Here is a 7,182-nt window from a genome sequence, read left to right as displayed (position 1 = left end):
AAATACGGGTTGTACTGAATGTCAGCTTGCTTATTTTGCTAAAGATAAGGATTTATTCAGTCTACATCTCATGTAAACTAGAAACTATGCTTCTAACCACAGCTCCAGAGCTGTCGTTGCAACCACACAAGTTTGCGATGCTGTTTGCGAACGTTCGTTGGAACGATGGTTTCGGGAAACACCAAATCGTTGAACTATGCTGATAACGACGGAACTTGCGATCATAGTTGGCTAACGATGCTTTCGGGAAACGCACCCCTGGGCGATATATCGGTCGACCACTAATCGTCCCAGCCCTAGAGTTCACGAGATCAGCGAGAACTGAGAAGATGACGCAGATGGGTCTCGATGTAGTGCGGCACTTTTGTTAACTCACTCAAGAGGCCCACAAAAATGATTGTCGTTGCTTGATAAACTTAAGGTTGAGCCACTGTAGTCACTTGGACTATTTTAACATGTCTTTACTAACTTTCTGGGCCGGCAGAATGAAATTGCCTAGAAGCCTATGGAGGAGTGAGCCAGCTCTCATATTTCATCAAAAAATATCTTAATTTGTGTTCTGAAGATGAACGGAAGTCTTAAAGGGATAGTTCACACAAAAATGAAAACTCTGTCAGTAATTACTCACCCTCATGTTGTTTCAACCCCGTAAGACTTTCCTTCATCTTCGGAACACAAATTAAGATATTTTTTGATGAAATCTGAGCGCTGTCTCACTCCTCCATAGGCTTCTTGAGGGATTGAAACTTGCCGGCCCAGAATAGTTATTAAAGGTGCAATGTGTAATATTTCTGAGGATCTATTGACAGAAATGCAATATAAGATCCATAACTATGTTTTCAGTGGTGTATAAAGACCTTACTTAATGAACCGTTATGTTTTGAGTCATTTATATCTACATAACCGCAGGCACCCCCTTCTATGAAGCTCGACATATTGTGACGTCATGTTTCTACCGTAGCCGACAGCGAACAGTGCTACAGAGCGTTTCGTCACTAACTTGAATGAGAAGCTGCAGAAAACAGATATTGTTTAGGACAAGAGCCGACGGAGGGTAAATCTAAAAATCACGGGTCAACATCGGTGTGGCTTTTCACCGATGGAAGGGTCTTATGAGGGAAAAAGGCTTTCAAAGCGACGCCGAAGTTGCCAGTTTTCTGCTGGATAGGTAAGGTATTCCAACTTTAACATTGCAAATAAAAACTGTTGTTTCATAATGTTAGCATTACCTAGAAGCTAGCCATAGACATCGTGTGAAGTGACTTTTCCCTTGTCAGTGGTGTAAAATATGTAGGTATATTGTTTTATGTAACTTAGTTAATCTCCCTCCCTGTGTTATGGCTTTGCTATGTGGGGATAAATGTGCTGGTTACGTTCGTGAGACAATCAGCTGATTAGTACTATTGACTGTAAAACACTAACATTAGCCTACAGCATAACAGTTCATACTAGCCAGCTAAACTAATCTGTTAGAAAAAATGTGTAGTCGGATAGTTTCATGTGGTTCTTCTCCCTCGCTGTGTTGTGGGTTTGCTATGTGGGGAGAAATGTGCTGGTTACGTCGGCCACCGTAGCTTCTCCTTCCAGTTTGAGAAGGGAGGGATAGGCCGTAAGTGACTGGCTGTTTGCAATTCGCAAACCTCACCACTAGATGCCTCTAAAAATTACACACTGCACCTTTAAAGACATCGTTAAAATAGTCGGTTCAGTGGCTCAACCATATGTTTATCAAGCGACGAGAATACTTTTTGTGCGCAAAAAACAAACAAAACTAACGACTTTATTCCACTATTCATTATGTTCTCCGTGGGCCTAAGTGTGTTTACGTAGTATAACTTCACATAGTATATCTGTGCTGCACGTAGGGCTGGGCGATATGGCCAAAAAAAAATATCACGATATTTTTTTTTATATCAGTCGATATCGATAATTATCGATAAATGTCAAATCTTTATTTATTTCAAGTTTAAAGACAGATTTGTACTCCTAAGTGAAAGCTGTAGAAACCAGAGCATTGTGTTTTTAAACTACTCTTTATTGTCAGAACATATCATGACAAACACTTGCCAAACAGGTGAACATTTCACAAATCCGAGGTAGAACATTCAAACATTTGACATTTTTCCTTCACAAAATAAATATATTTATTTCAGTAGTATTAGCTTGAGTTAGGATGCAGATTTATTACTATATATACAATTTATGTTCATTAACAAAAACAGTAACATCTGTTAAAAAAAAGTAACATTATTTTTATTTGGTAAAATATAATATTCTTTAGTTTTATTAAAATTAACCATTGGTCATCCAGCATCATGCATTTAGATCATGATAACCATAGATAAAATGTAACTTTATGGTTTCTATGGTATTTATGAAAACCAGTAGCCTAAATACATTATTAAAAACTGTAATTATATTCCATTAGTCCTTTAATACATTGTCTACATTAATAATATTATACAATTCTATATATATATCCCACATTTCATGGTGCAGTTAATATTACTAGGCTAACGTTACAGTAATGTTAAATCCGTGGTAAATGATGGGAATGTGTAGACGGAGAAGCTTCTGACTGTATCGTTGCGCACAGTGCTTCTGCTGTTCATCAGCGCCGTTTCATCTGCCTTTAAACTGGTTAAAATCACTGAGACATTTGTGTTCCTCGCTGAATTCAAGCGCTTCTAGTTCTCACTGGATCTAGTGACCGAGACCGATCAGAGTAAACGCGTCTGTGAGCTCGCGCTGCGCTGCCGTTTGGACTTTGAGCCGAGCGGATAAACGGTCCGTATGGCGCGCGCGGTTCAAATGAGATTCGTTCCGCTTTTGGCGCGAAAACATTATCGAACATTTATCGAACTCTTGATATCGTTTTATCGAGAAAAATTATATCGCGATAATTATCGTTATCGTTTTATCGCCCAGCCCTAGCTGCACGTCACCACGTAGGCTCACCATTGGCCGACGCTGGTCATGTGTGTGATGCGTGTGACCTATGGAGGAGTGAGACAGCTGTCAGATTTCACGAAAGTCTTACGGGGTTGGAACAACATGAGGGTGAGTAATTACTGACAGAATATTCATTTTGGGTGAACTATCCCTTAAATATAAGTAGTGTGGGTGTGCCAAACTAGCACTGTGGTCCAGTCTCTTCATGCCCCGTCTGTGGATAAAAAACAGATCGACTGATGTTACTAAAAATTGGTGAATTATTATTTCATAAACATTTGATAATAACAGTGTGGCTACTCCATAAATGTTAACCCTAAAGTTATTTAGACTGTGCTTTGAGTACTATAAATTTATATTAGTTTTTTTCCAACTGCAAACACATGTTTTCAAAACGATGTCACCCTTTTTCAAAACTCTACACACAATTCCCAAAACTGCACACACAAAATGCCTCACATCTCCTTCAAAATGTAACACTGCATTCAAAATGCCATAACCACATGACAGAATGAAGCATTTGCATCAAATGGCAAACACTTCTTTCATAATAGTACATTTTTGGATATACCATGTAAACACTGTTGTTCTATATCTAAAGCACTCTGGTCTTTCATAGGCTTATATCTTCACTTCAATACAATGTTCTACAGTGACAGTAATCTGCTGAGAGCGGGAACAAGTACACTAAACACCAATGCAATGTAGAAACATAACATGTTTATTAGGCCAAACATTACTGTTGTATACAGTAGCATACAACACAACCATAAACATATGTAAACCAAAAGTATATTCTTTAGAATACAGTAAAGAACAAAATTGTGTGTGTGGGGTCTCTGTCCATTGATGGCATCAATAGTTCAAAACAGGTAATCTGACCTTTGACCTATATTGATTGGTTAGTGATCAGTAAAGCAAAGTGTTTTCACATGTGAGGAGTGTTTTTTTTCTCATGCAACAGTACATTCCACAACAACATGCTGGCACGCTGACAAATTTTTCGTCTTCGAGCATAGTACGGGGATAGTTTCTCTCACCTTAGAGCTCCAATTCAGAGGTCAATGCATCCAACGGTTGTCCTGTAATGGGATGATGTCTGTTTGGTATGCTTTGGCCTTGAGGGGGAAGAACTAGTAGAAGTTTGATGCTCCGCATCCGCCAGTTCAGACGCCCGTCCCATTGGAAGTCTCTGTGGGAAAAAAACTGTAAACCACACAAGATTAAAATGTAGCTTACAAATGTTATACAATGGAAAGGTTCAATAAAACATTGTAAAGGATTAGCTACACCTAAAAAATTAATGAACTTCCATCATTGAGGGGAAAATAAGATAATGTGCATCAAAATTCTGTGTAACTTTACCTGCTAAACTTTTCTAATTTGTACTAATTTGCCATACTATGGAAGTAGTAATATAATACTTTCATTGTATGACAATAGCAGCATTGAGAAAGGTCTTCTTTGAAGCTATTATAATAAAATTATAAAAATGTATAAACCAGGGCTTGGCATTAACGTTAACCCTGGTCTTGTACTTGTCCTTTGGACAAATAAATCGTTCATTCACTTAAAAACAAAAAGTAGCTTGTCAAGGAATATATAAATTTTTTGAAGTAAGGTTATTCATCTGTGTGTAACGTGTGTGTGTGTGCGCGCGCGCTGTATGCTTAACGTTAAATTAAAAGAGCACATTAATATGAAAACGGTGATTAATTCACGGTTAACTTACCTGTGAATTAAGCGGTAGCGTGACATTCATGTTAATACTAGGCATAAATGGCATTATAAAACCCCAATTTGCCCTCCTGTAGGGCATTCCGTCATGTGAAAACTACGAAATAACCGTCCAGTGAATACTTTTAAGTTAATTAATTTTAAGATAATTTAGTTTACTTCCATTCACATTGAAACATTGCCACCAAAACCTTTACAAAATCGCTAATCAAGATTACAAGCCTAAAGCCTAAACTTAAGTTAAGTTACAGCTAACGTTAAAGTCTAACAGTTGAGATGCTAACGGACTTTTCCCGAAGACACTAACTTAAACCATTTCTATAAAGTAAATATTCAACGGAAGCGTGTTATTTACATGAAAGAATGTGTCAGAAACATTTTTATGTACTATTTGTGTAATTCTGGGGACTAAACTTACCTGAAATTAGCGAAACCAACAGTGAGAGACAGAGTTGCTGCTTGTCGTCAGTTGAGCTCCCCGCCCGTTTCCATGGTAACTCCAGTTCAAATCTGGTTCAAAAGCAACTCGAATGTTCAGTGCGCGCGCAAATTAAAATACGTTACGTAGAAGTCACGCAGCATTTACATGAAAGAAGAAATGATGGAGGGAATTATTTGATAATCAGATAAAATATCCTGAAATGTGAGGTTAACATTAAGTGTATAGACTCGTGGCCATCACCAAACTGTAAACGGAATAAGAATATGAAGCATTGAGTGTAAAACAATGTTTACAAAGTCATTTATAATAGGTTATAATAGGCTATAATATAATGTAATATAGTCTTATATAGCTTTATATAAATGGTTAACGTGGTGTATAAATAAAATTGCTAAACATTTATTAAAAACTAAACAAGATAAGGCATGGATATATTTTATGAAATATACACAATATGTACACAATTTACAGATGTAACATGAGGAACAATTTAAAAGGTTTATGTTCAATGTATTTTTTAAATAATATATGTTCAAATTGTATTTCAATATATTTAACAGAGCTTCACATAATGTGAATAGCATTTCTATAAATTACAGGAAGGTCTGTCTGTCTGTCTGTCTGTCTGTCTGTCTGTCTGTCTGTCTGTCTGTCTGTCTGTCTGTCTGTCTGTCTGTCTGTCTACTGTTAACCACATATCTCTCGAACCGTTAGTCCAATGGATTTCAAACTTGACAGGTTTCTTGCTACGGGCACGAGTAAGTGCCCTGTCAAGTTTGACGTTGTTTGGATTAGAAATGCAAAAGAAATCGCTAAATATATCGGCAAAAGAAGGTAATTGTTTAAAAATAAACATTCTGACATAAACACTCTGTCAGCTAAACATTTAGTCAGCTACACTGTTTACTTCTGAATATTGTATTTTATTCACAGCTTTTCTCGGAGTTCACTGTGTAGCCTGCTCCCTGAATCGTGTAGTTAAACTTTCCATATTTATTGTATGTCATTATGTCAGTATCAGTATTTGCTTTCATGCACAAATAAAAATGTCACTGAACTTTTGCTGTGTGATTGTAATGAGCCTAACCCAACCCTAACCCTAACCCTAACCCTAACCCTAACAGGCACTTTGCCATCAATTATAGTAACCTATTCGCACACTGTTTGCTCAAGCGTAGCGTTTTCTCTGAGTTACTGTGTGTAGCCTGCTGCCTGATTCGTCACGCTTATTCATTTGTGGATGTTAACTGAATCTGTAAGTCAGCTATGCTGTTTACATCTGAATATTATATGTACTTCTGGTGCGCTTAATGTTATCGCTACTGTGTAATAGTAGCTTATGCTATTAACCAACAAAACATATCATATTCAATGCGTTCACAATCTCTTTCACAGGCATCATTTGTAGCCTATACACAAACTGTTTTTGCTCAAGCGTATAGCGTTTTCTCTGAGTTCACTGTGTAGCCTGCTCCCTCAATCGTATAGTTCAATTTTCCACATTTATTTTATGTAATTATTTCAGGATCAGTATTTGCTTTCTACCATACACAAATAAAGATGTCACCGAACTTTTGCTGTGTAATTGTAACAATGAGCACTCACACCAAAACAACAATTACTAAAAACACACACAAAAATGTATTTTGCAGAGGCATTTTGCACTAGTTAATATACAAATATTTATAGCGCTATAAGTGCTGGTTTATTGGGGTGGTGTTATAAACTACTGTGATGTTTAAAATGTTTATATGGATATATAGTCATACAAATCTAGTGATTGTAAACTAATTTTAAGAAGCACACATTTGTTAAGTGTAGCCTACTTAACATTACGAGAATGTTCAGCAAATAACATGTTCCCAGAACGCTGTATGACAGCCTAAATATAACATTCATAAAATACTAATAACATTATAAGGACGTTCGGAGAACGTTGTTCTAAGAACGTTTTCAATTAACGTTATGAGAACGTTCATCAATCACAAAATAACGTCAAAAAGACGTTCCAAAAACATTGTTCCAAGAACGTTTTCTATCAACGTTATGAG

The 7,182-nt window shown here is 36.8% G+C and overlaps 1 long non-coding RNA gene across 1 annotated transcript; it reads right to left on the bottom strand.

The window, feature by feature from the left end:
- Nucleotides 1-2,943: 2,943 nt before the first annotated feature.
- LOC307010778 lies at nucleotides 2,944-5,435 on the bottom strand. The gene is made up of 3 exons (XR_013800268.1): nucleotides 5,108-5,435; nucleotides 3,993-4,158; nucleotides 2,944-3,166 (listed from the first exon to the last, which is right to left on the bottom strand). It is a non-coding gene; the product is annotated as an uncharacterized lncRNA (long non-coding RNA).
- Between the last annotated feature and the right edge of the window lie 1,747 nt (nucleotides 5,436-7,182).

The sequence above is a fragment of the Phoxinus phoxinus genome, assembly GCF_949152265.1.
Source record: "Phoxinus phoxinus genome assembly, chromosome: 14".
Lineage (NCBI taxonomy): Eukaryota > Metazoa > Chordata > Actinopteri > Cypriniformes > Leuciscidae > Phoxinus > Phoxinus phoxinus.
Note: the sequence above shows the minus strand (reverse complement) of the source record. Positions and strands in the feature narration are given on the sequence as shown.